This window comes from Urocitellus parryii, chromosome 10, assembly GCF_045843805.1.
Source record: "Urocitellus parryii isolate mUroPar1 chromosome 10, mUroPar1.hap1, whole genome shotgun sequence".
Taxonomy (NCBI): domain Eukaryota; kingdom Metazoa; phylum Chordata; class Mammalia; order Rodentia; family Sciuridae; genus Urocitellus; species Urocitellus parryii.
This window is the reverse complement of record NC_135540.1, coordinates 45037699-45049862: the sequence shown is the minus strand read 5'-3', so window position 1 is coordinate 45049862 and position 12164 is coordinate 45037699. Positions and strand designations below refer to the sequence as shown.

The window sequence follows — 12164 nt, the reverse complement described above, 5'->3', positions numbered from 1 at the left end:
TCTCACATCAAATGTTAATCAAATTATAATAATTTTACAAAAGTTAGTCATTGATCAAAATTTGAATGGATATATTCATATTTCTGCATCATTGCTGAGATTATAAATTATTTCCATCTTTATTGGAAATCTTTATAGGTGCATCTTTAGTGAAAGAGTATTTGAACAATTTTTTCTCAATACACATTTATTATAGAACTGTTTATAGGCAAGGCAAATTTAAGCATGTATGGATTGAAAGCACTTTCAAGGCATGCAGACAAACCTACTGTTATGGTGCAACTCAGTGAGAAGGCTAACCATGGAAAGAAAGGCCAGATGATTCATTTATTTACTCACCTATATATTTACTCATTGGTTAAAAAATATTCATTGATCACTTACTGTGTGCCATCACTGAAGATATAGTAATGAGCAAAACAGGCTTTCAGGACACTCAAAAGAATTTACACATTTCTATGGAGATGTATGATATTTAATAAATAATTTAAGAGTTGTTAATTCCAAGTGTAACAATTGATGCAAAGGTAAAGGTATTCTGAGAACATATCATAGGAAATCTAACAGAACTAATAGATATGAAGATTTGATACCTGAAGGATGAGCAAAAGTTGAAGAATAAATTTAAGCCTTGAGTCAAAAGCTTTTATAGAGATGATTGTATATCCTGTATGGTATCTGAATAGGGTTAATTTTTTATAGTTCTAATGTCTGCAATAGAGCTATTATGATGAACATTATCAGTCACTTACCCTATATTCATTCTTTTTTCTTTGCTAACAGAACCTGATTTTCTTAGGATAATAATATACCCAGGTAAAATAACTGCTCTTTTTCATGTTCCTTTGTAGCTATACAATGATTTTTGACATAGTTTTAACCAAAAAAGCAGTTACTAAATTAGAATCAATGCAAATAAAACAGAAATTACTAGATTAGATTTCCAGAAAAGTTCCACAGAAAAGGTTGTTTCAGGCATTAAAGGAAATTTTTTTTAATATTTATTTTTTAGGTGTAGATGAACACAACACAATGCCTTTATTTTTATGTGGTGCTGAGGATTGAACCCAGGTCCCGCCTGTGCTAGGTGAGCCCTCTACCACTGAGCCACAGTCCCAGCCACATAAGGCAATTTTTGTTTTTTGCTATTTATTTTCTTCATTTCCAAAATGAGAATATTAGCACAGGAAATATGGTTATATATATGATCAAATCTATATCTTGAGAATATAATCATGAGAAACACAACCAAATATGGTTTATCAAAAAACACTGGAAGGCCTAAAGTCCTAATGATATTATGGAGCCCGTAACCTACTGTCAATTTTTATTAATTTGAGAGAATAAGAGAAAAATTAATCTGTAAATTAATCTGTGGTGTTGAGAATTGAATCCAATACTTTACGCATGCTAGGCCAGTACTCTACCACTGAGCCCCAGCCCCAGCCCTAATCTGCAAATTTATAAGATAAACATAATCCCCTCTGAGAAAACTTTGTCTTCTTATCAGACAGCTTATCTTCTTCCTGCCTTTATGTTAGAAATAAAGTAATAAATTTTTGAAGAATTAAATGTAGTATTTATATATGTGTGTTTATATAAACAATAATTAAAGAATAAAAAAGTGAGAGTCATCACTTTCAGCTAGTGATCAAGAATGCTTCTTGTAAGAGGTTCTGTTTGGTCTGGGTTTTACAATTGTAAATTTCCCTTTAAATTGAAGAAAGCACTGAGTGAGAGTTTTCTGAAATTCTTCCCATAATAACTGGAGAATCATTGAGGGATTCCAGCTGGTTTTGTGTCCTGGTTTTAGTATAATACCATATTGTCTACTGGCATACATATGTTTGGGGACTAAAAGACCTAAAAGTGAAATATGCAGTTGTCGAGTATAAGTATTTTAGATGCCAATCCTAGAATATCTTGATAGAAAGAAAGGTTTAAGGTAAGAGAGTTACAATGGATATAATCTTGGTAATTTGAGAAGTTGAAGAAAAGTAAAAGCCAGGTTTTTGTTGTTAATCCTGGGTATATAAGGAATTATTGTAAGCAATTGGGAAAGGATAGATGGTTGGGTAGTTAGGGATAACAGAAGATAATGAGCTTGATTTTGAGATTGTTAGGATAATGAAATTGAAATGTCTAGAAAAAACTGGGAATTTGTGACTTGAATGTGACATGTAAAATGTTATATGGGAGAAATTAGGTGAATTTGGTGGTTTTGTTGCTTAACATGATTTTGTCCATAAGCTCCTTTTGTTATTGTTACTGAGTCTTGAAGCATCATGATGTAGATAATTCTAGTTCCTTTTATGAAACAGCATTAATATAAAATGTATTTTCTATTGTGCCAGCAGTGTGCAAAATAAAATCAGTATTTTCTTTATTTTGCTTGTCACTTATAATTAACTATATAATTTTATATCTGAATTAATGTATTTTTTCTTATAAAATATGACTTCATATTTTCTAAGTCATATATTTTCAGAGGCATGTGTTTATAATGATGAATATTAGGGATGCTGAAAAATGGCAAGGACAACATGTTCCTAATTATACTTTGCAGTATGCAAAACAAAGATAATTTGATTATCATCTAAAATGTCTTTCTTATTTATTAAGACAAAATTAAACAACTTGGATAAGCATATTGGAAAATTGCTTTAATCAAAGTTTTCTGTACTTTCAGAAAAACTTCACCATATACATGGCCTACAATTTTTATTTTACCATATATATTTGATGAAAGATTTTGACTTAAAGCTTTAATTGAAAGTTTAATTGAAGTCTTAAGTTGCTTCACTGATACAAGAAGTTTCATTATAAAAGAAATTCTAAGTGATTTTTGTAATTACGTATTTGCAATATTAAGATGAAATTTTAGACCTGAATACACTTAGCTATGAAATAACAGCTAAAACATGTTACAAGTTACCCCAAAGCACAATTAACATTAGTTTAAATGCAAATCATTTAGTGAGTGATTTTATTATAAAGCATATATGTAATATACATCAGAAGAAATATAAATGGAGGAAGATTTATTTCAGAACTTGAAAGAGGAAGTAGTTCTTAAAGTCCAGGATTTTAACTCTCTTGCATCATATGAATTCTGTCACTTAGTGCTATTAAACCTGTTGTGTACTGTTGCAGGCTGTTTCTCTAGTGAGAAGTTTGTTCCTAGGCACAGGATTGAGAGATTCTACTGTCTTTGTGACCCTACACTCTCTCTCTCTCCCTTTCGTGACCTTGTTTTCTGTTCAAGGCCAGGATATCTCTCTCTCCTCTGCAAATCCTACTTTTCAGATGTTTTTAACTTCACTTATCTTCCCATCTTATTTATGTTAAAAATATGACAACTATCTTGAGGAAGGAGCTTATATTTATGCCAGTCCTTGTTCTGGTGTTCTTAGGTAGTAGTAATGAGCAGTGAAATGTGAACCACTAACATAGCAGGATCATAAGGTTTCTTTGAATTGTTTTTCATAAATAATTAAGTAATTTGTAGAACCACAGGTGTACTAACCCTGAGATTAAACACAAGGAAACAAAGTGATTCAATTAAGAAATACATCAAGAAGGAAAGATCAATGATGACAACTCCTGGCAGAATTTGGGAGGTAAATTCCTCGTTTCCATTAAGAATTTGGTACGTAAAATCCTCTTGCTTCTACATGTCTTTGATATTTTTAAAACTATGATTTAAAAATTTTACCAATTTTTAAAGATGATGCTTATGTAATAATTTTAAGACAAAAATAGTTTTAAGAGATAAACAGTCTCTGTCAGTATTTTTCTTCAGAGGTCATTATAAAGTAAGGATTTATGGCCATAGGTTTCTCAGTGTATTTCAGAAAGGAAATTTTATTAATAGTGCAGTCCCACTAAAATAAAGTCTTCCTGTTCATTTACTCCAGCACCTGCTTTAACAAGATTGACATACAGATGAAGTCCCAGTGGGATAGATACCATGCCAGTTCTGGAGAGGATCAATTAGGGTCAAAAACTCCCTTCCCTAAGTGAAGCAGGAGATAAACATCTGAAAGACTGTAGAAGGTGGAACCCAGTTCTTCTGGCAAACATTGAACAGCAATAAATTTGGGAGTAGCATTATTTCCTTTGTCATTCTGTTCTGAGAGATGGCCCACTCTCTTGAGAGTGTTTTTTGCTTGAGCCTTACTTTACTTTCACACATAATAAAATTCTCTTGGTTGGATCTTAATATCTGAATTTAAATTTTCTTTTCTTGGAACACAAGAACTGAGATTTGAAGCTTTGGATCCCCATCCCCACTCTCCTATGCTAGTGTGGTTCCTAAACATCACTGGACTATGCAAGAATATATTCCCTCTTTCCATCCCAGACTCATATAATTTTGCTTACTCTAGCATTCATGAAATACTCTGTAATAAGGAATAGATGATGAGTTTTGTATCCCCTTAGTTTTTGATCTCTCATGCTAGATTATGTGACTTTAAAAATCTCTATTAATTATTTTTTCCCCTTAGAATAATTTCTGACAAGCCCATTCAGAATTTGGTACATATACTTCTCTTGCTTCCACAGATCTCTGATATTCTTAAAAGTATAATTTAAACCAGTTTTGAAAGTTGATGCTCAGGCAATAATATTAAGACAAAAAATAGTTAAGAAATAAACAGTCACTGTAAATATTTTTCAAACGATAAATTTATCAGAATAATATAATTTTAAATTTATATATCCAGCTGTCAATTATTTAAAGTGAACATTATATTAATAATAGTAATTATAGTTTAGGAATACAGAGAACACAGGCAGTTTTATGTATCTGAGGTCAGAGTATACATGAAATTTTACATGTCAGTGGGGAGGGAACATTGGAATTGAAAAAAAAAATCTGAATTTGGATGAAATGAATTTCTGATCTCTGGGGCTACATACAAGTCAGCCAGGCTTGGGTTGTAAGTGTGTTAATGCAGGGGTACTAAGCATGGGGAATTTTTCAGAAAATTGACTTGACAGGATTAAATAAAATGAAGTATATCACATTGTTGTGGCAAAATGCAAACAGGCTCAACTAACTCCTGGGTAGTTCATTGGAACCAGTGAATTTATTTTTGAACTGCCTGGAACACAATCTTTTTTTTATTTAATTGATTTTTATTTTTAAAAATACACAACTGAGGAATGCATTACAATTCTTATTACACATATAAACCACAATTTTTCATATCTCTCTATATAAAGTATGTTGACACCCAATTTGTGTCTTCATACATGTACTTTGGATAATGATGTCCATCACATTCCACCATACTTGCTAATACCCTGCCCCCCCTTCCCTCCAACCCCTCTTCCCTATCTAGAATTCATCTATTCCTCCCATGTTCCCCCTCCCACTCCACTATGAGTCAGCCTCCTTATATTCAGAGAAAACATTCAGCATTTGTTTTTTTTTTTGGGGGGTAGAGGATTGGCTAACTTCACTTAGCATTATCTTCTCCATTTATCTCAAATGCCATGATTTTATTATTTTTTATTTCTGAGTAAATTTTCATTGTGTATATATGCCACATTTTTAATCCATTCATCCACTGAAGGGCATCTAGGTTAGCTCCACAGTTTAGCTATTGTGAATTGTGCTGCTATAAACATTGATATGGCTGTGTGGGACAATCTTTATGTGAGCCATGTCAACTATTTTTAAATTTTTTTTCTGTTTGCTTTGGGCTTAAGAATGCAAGAGTACTAGAGGTTTTTCCTTTAAAAGTCCAGTTACCATCTCTGTTCAGGCAAGGCAGATAACATTGAGGATAGCATATAGTTCCATCCACATTAATGATAATAATTCTAATGACAAAGATGGTATCATTGAAAGCAAACAGTAGTGTGTCTTATGTGTTCAGAACACCATTCTAAGAATTTTACAAAAAATAATTATTTAAAATCTGTGATTCTTATGTCATTTTGGGGTAGGGCCTCACTTTTCCATATGAGGAATTCTGGACACCTTCAATTTACCTTCAATTTGCACTGAGGCATATATTTTATTTTGTCATATATTTTATGACTTTTTTACTTTCATGTTTAATTGCCTCTTTCAGTTTTTCCTCCCATTGTTGTCTCTGGGAAGACAATGGCTGGTAGCACTGCCAGTCTCCTCACTAGAATGAATATTTTATTGTCCTGTTTCTTTGAATAACTGGCTGCCAATTCAAAGGCTAGCACTTAAGCTCATGACCTAGATTCATGTCCTAGCTGGGGAAAAAAATGAGGCCATGAAGATGAGAATCATATTTTTTTAAAAAATAATTTTTTCTTTTTTCTTTTTAGATATACATGACAGTAGAGTGTATTTTGACATATTATACACAAGTGGAATATAACTTATTTTAATTAGGATCCCATTCTTGTGGTTATACATGACATTGGGTTTCACTTCTGTTGTATTCATCTATGAACACGGAAAAGTTACATCCTGAGAATCAGATACTCTAAGCTTTTGTGTCAGGACCCAGATTCTGCTGCTTAATATGTGAAATTTTCTAAACATAGGAACAGGATTCAAATATTGAGCATAAGGGGAAATATAGACATGAGAAATGTCTATCTTATCTGTTCTTCATGTGTGTTTCCTATTTTCTGTGATATATGATTACCAACAGAGATTTATACCTACTATTTTTTCCTGACATGATGTCCATCTCTTTTAGGGTACTATATATATATTGCTTAAGTTATTGCTACTAGACAAAGTTTCAGATTATTCTTACTAATCATGAATCTAGGATATTTACTTAAAATATTAAACTTTTGGTCAGATAAAAGGCAAAGTGAAGATAAGTAAGAAGAAGAGTAGCATAAATAAATAGAAAAACAGGAAATAAGTTTTCAGGGAAATGTAAATTTATTATAGAGAGAGGTGATCATGAAAAGGGTAGTGTACACTTAATAGATAGAGCCATGAGTCTATAAGAATTTAAGGTAACTAGATTGATAACTCTTCTAGTTAGAACAAATTATTGTTGAAGAAAACTGATCACTGATGTAGCTTCTTGCTTTTGCTTCAAAACATTAAAAAAAGATTCTTGTGTAGCAGAGTATCAGTCATATCTTGCCTGAAAGAAGGAATAGATAGTGACACCAGAGTGTTAAGTGAAGCCAAAAAATATGAAACCTTAAAGAATATGAAGGCTTTATAAGAATCTGAAAATATATAGTAAGCACAACCAAAATCCCGCAGAACTTGCCTTAATACTCGGGGTATATTGTATATTCCTGCTTTCTTTGTACTTTTACACTCTTCTTCCTCTTTTCATATAACACAGAAGCAATACAAAAAGATAAAAAGTCATTTATGGAATATTCTTATGATTGCTTATTCTTAGCAATATTTATTATATATGCTGTTGAGTCAGGCAAGAAGAAATAGTGCTGACATTTCTTAATTTCCTTGCTTTTTGTGACATCAGATTTTGACACTGGACTCAATAAAGAAATGTAAATTTTCATATATGAATCTAGTCATGGTCAGTATTCTTACTTTATCTAGTGATTTTTCTTGTTTTTTCAATAATTTACTTATTTATTCTAATTTGTTGTACAGGACAACATATTCAATTCACAGTACACATATAGAGCAAAATTTTTGATATCTCTGGTTGTATACAAAGTAGAGTCACACAATTTGTGTTTTCATACATGTCTTTAGGGTAATGATGACCATTGCATTCCACCTTCTTTTCATCCTCTCATGCCCCCTCCTTTCCCCTCCATCCCCTTTGCCCTATCTAAAGTTCCTGCATTCCTCCTATGCTGCCCTCAAAACCCCCATTATGAATCAGCAGCCACATATCAGAGAAAACATTCAGCCTTTGTTTTTCTGGGATTGGCTTACTTAATGTAGCATGATGTGCTCCAATTCTATGCATTTACCTGCAAATGACATGATTTTATTCCTTTTAACGCCGAGTAATATTCCATTGTGTATATATACCACAGTTTCTTTATCCATTCATGTATTGATGGCATTTAGGTTGATTCCACAATTTAGCTATTGTGAATTGTGCTGCTATAAACAGTGATGTGGCTGTCTCCCTATAGTATGCTGTTTCTAAGTCTTTTGGGTATAGAGACTGAGGGGTGGGATAGATGGGTCAAATTGTTCTATCCCCAGTTTTCTAAGGAATCTCTATACTGCTTTCCATATTGCCTGCGCCAATTTGCAGTCTCACTAGCAATGAGCTTGCCTTTCCCCCCACATCCTCACCAACACTTTATTGTTGTTTGTTTTCTAAATAGGTGCCATTCTGACTGGAATAAGATGAAATCTTAGAGTAGTTTTGATTTGCATTTCTCTAATTTCTAGAGATGTTGAAATTTTAAAAATATATTTGTTAATTGATAGTGTATCTTATTCTGAGAAGTGTCTATTCAGTTTGTTGGTCCATTTATTGACTGGGTTATTTCTTTTGTTTGATACTTACCTTTTTGAATTTTTTATATATCCTAGAGATTAGTGCTCTATCTGATGTGTGAGGGGTAAAGATTTGCTTCCAAGATGTAGGCTCTCTACTCACATCACAGATTGCTTATTTTTCTTAGAAGAAACTTTTTAGTTTGAGTCAATCCCATTTATTGATTCTTGACTTTAATTCTTATACCAGAAGAGTCTTATGAAGGAAATTGGGGCCTAATCTGACATGATGAAGACTGGAGCCTACATTTTATTTTATTAGGTACAGAAACTCTGGTTAAATTCCTAGGCCCTTGATCCACTTTGAATTGAGTTTTGTGCATGGTGAGAGATAGGGACTTAATTTCATTTTGTTGCATATGAATTTCTAGTTTTCCCAGCACCATTTGTTGAAGAGGTTATTCTTTCTCCAATATATGTTTTTGTTGCCTTTGTTTAATATGAGATAACTGTATATAATTGTTTGTCTGTGTGTCTTCTGTTCTGTACCATTGGTCTATATGTCTATTTTGGTGCCAATACCATGCTCTTTTTGTTACTATTGCTCTGTAGTGTAGTTTAAGGTCTGGTATAGTGAGGCCAGTTGCTTCATTCCTATTGCTAAAGATTTCTTAAGTAATTCTGGTTCTCTTATTTTTTCCAGATGAATTTCATGACAGCTTTTTCTATTTCTATGATGAGTGTCATTGGAATTTTGATTGGAATTACATTATATCTGTATAATGATTTTGGTAGTATGGTCATTTCGAGAATATTATTTCTGTCTTTCCAAGAGCAAGGTAGATCGTTCTACCATCTTCTCGGGTATTCTTTAATTTCGTTAGTGTTCTGTACTTTTCATTGTAGAGGTCATTCACCTCTTTCATTTTGTTGATTCCCTAGTATGTTATTTATTTATTTATCTATCTATCTATTTATTTATTTATTTAAAGACAATTGTAAAGGGGGTAGTTTTCCTCATTTCCCTTTTAGTGGATTTGCCACTGATGTATGGAATACCTTTGATTTATGGGTGTTGATTTTATATTCTGCTACTTTCCTAAATTCATTTATTAGTTTTAGAAGTTTTCTGGTGGAATTTTATGGATCATCTAGGTATAGAATCATGTTGTCAGCAAAGAGTGATAATTTGAGTTCTTTCGTTTGTCTAATTGCTCTGGCTAGAGTTTCAAGAACTGTGTTAAATAGTAGTGGTGAAAGAGGGCATCCCTGTGTAGACCCAGTTTTTAGGGGGGATGCTTTCCATTTTTTTTCCATTTAGACTGATGTTCTCCTGAGGCTTAGCATAGATAGCTTTTACAATGTTGAGATATGTTCCTGTTATTCCTAATTTTTCTAGTGTTTTTTAACATAAAGGGGTGCTGTATTTTTAAATGCTTTTTCTCATCTATTGAGATTATTATATGATTCTTATCTCTAAGTCTATTGATGTGATGAATTATATTTATTGATTTCTTTATGTTGAACCAACCTTCCATCCTGGGGATGAGCCCCATTTGATCATGGTGTACTATCTTTTCGATGTTTTTGTATTTGATTTGCCAGAATTTTATTGAGAATTTTTGTATCTATGTTCATTAGATATATTGATCTGAAGTTTTCTTTCTTTGATGTGTCTTTGTCTGGTTTTGGAATCAAGGTGATATGGGCCTCATAGAATTAGTTTGGAAGTGCTCGCACCTTTTCTATTTCATGAAATAATTTGTGGAGTGGTATAAGTTCTTCTTTGAAAGTCTTGTAGAACTCAGCTGTGTATCCATCTGGTCCTGGGCTTTTCTTGATTGTTAGGCTTCTGATGGAGTCTTCTGTTTCAGTTCTTGACATTGATCTGTTTAACTTGTGTATATCATCTTGATTCATTTTGCGGCAAATCATATGACTCTAGAAATTTGTTGATGCCTTCAATATTTTCTATTTTATTGGAGTACAAATTTTCAAAATAATTTCTAATTATCTTCTGTATTTCTGTAGTGACTGTTGTGATATTTCCTTTTGCATCAAGGATGTTAGTAATCTTTTAAAATATTTATTTTTTAGCTTTAGGTGGACACAATATCTTTATTTTATTTTTATATGGTGCTGAGGATCGAACCCAGTGCCTCACGCATGCCAGGCGAGCGCGCTACTACTTGAGCCATATCTCCAGCCCCAAGGATATTAGTAATTTAAGTTTTCTCTTTCCTTCTCTTTGTTAGCATGGCTAAGGATTTAGCCAACTTTTGTTTTGTCATTTTTTTTTCAATTGTTTCTTTTGTTTCAGTTTCATTGATTTCAGCCCTGGTTTTATTTATTTTGTGTCTTCTACTGCTTTTGATATTGATTTGTTCTTCTTTTTCTAGGCCTTTGAGATATAATGTTAGGTCATTTATTTGTTGACTTTTAAGGAATGAACTCCATGAAATGAAATTTCCTCTTAGTACTGCCTTATAGTTTCTCACAAATTTTGATATGTTGTATCAGTGTTCTCATTTAACTCTAAGAATTTTTTTAAAAATATTTTTTTAGTTGTCAGTGGACCTATGTTTAATTAATTTATTTATATGTGGTGTTGAGAATTGAACCCAGTGCCTCACACATGCTAGGCAAGTGCTCTACCACTGAGCTAAAACACCAGCCTTAAGAATGTTTAATCTCTTTTTTAAATGTTTTCTGTAATTCATTGTTCATTGAATAGCATATTATTTAGTCTCCAGGTGTTGGAGTAGCTTCTATTTTTTATGTTATCATTGATTTCTAATTTCATTCCATTATGATCTGATAGAATGAAGGGCAGTATCTCTACTTTTTTCTTTCCTAACTGTTGCTTTGTACATGATATATGGTAAATTTTAGAGAAGGATTCATGTGCTGCTGAGAAGAAACTGTATTCATTCACTCATTGATGGATGAGATATTCAATATATGTCTGTTAAGTCTAATTACTGATTGTATTATTGAGTTTTATTGTTTCTTTGTTTAGCTTTTGTTTGGAAGAGCTATCCAGTGGTTAAAGAGTTGTGGTAAAGACACCCAGAATTATTGTGATGTGGTCATTTTGACAGTTGAACTTGAGAAGAATTTTTTTGAGGAACGTAGATGTTCTTATGTAATAATTCTATGCAAATGAAAAATAATGTTGGTTTGTGCTTGTGGTTGAGAATATGGATGTAAGAAGACATAGTATGTTTTATAAAGTATGCCTCCCAACATACTTTATAAAGAGAGACTTCAACAGTATGCTTTTCTCAGTACCCAAATTTGTTTGACTTGAAACTTTAAAACACTTCTCTATTTGCCTAAACTCTGTTTAACCTTTTTTTTTACATTGAAATTAGCTTTTCTAGAGTAACAAGATTAGCTTAACATTTATATTGATCAGGTATCAATCTAAGCGTTTTACATTTTAATTCATTTTATCCTCACAGTAACCTTGTAACACAAATATTATTTTTCCTTCTAGATGAGGAAACTGAGGATTACAAACGTTAAGTTATGCTCAGGTCTTGAGCATAGTTAGTAATTAGTGAATATTTGGTAACCTGGAAATATAATGGTAGGGTCCTTAGACTCAGCCACAACATTTTCCTGTCTGCCAAGGAAATCATGAAAACTTAAAAAATGTTGACTTTTATACATAATATAGGTGAACAGATTTTAAAATAATATTCTATTTTAAAATAATTTGAGGAAAATAGTTTTAAAAAGTTTTCATTTAAATAATTAGCTA

General features: G+C 32.2%; 1 protein-coding gene across 1 annotated transcript in view; it reads left to right on the top strand.

Annotated features, from left to right (window-relative positions):
* Stpg2 (sperm tail PG-rich repeat containing 2) overlaps positions 1-12164 on the top strand; it is a 522341-nt gene that overhangs the window by 221134 nt on the left and 289043 nt on the right. The gene's annotated exons all lie outside the window — the stretch shown is intronic.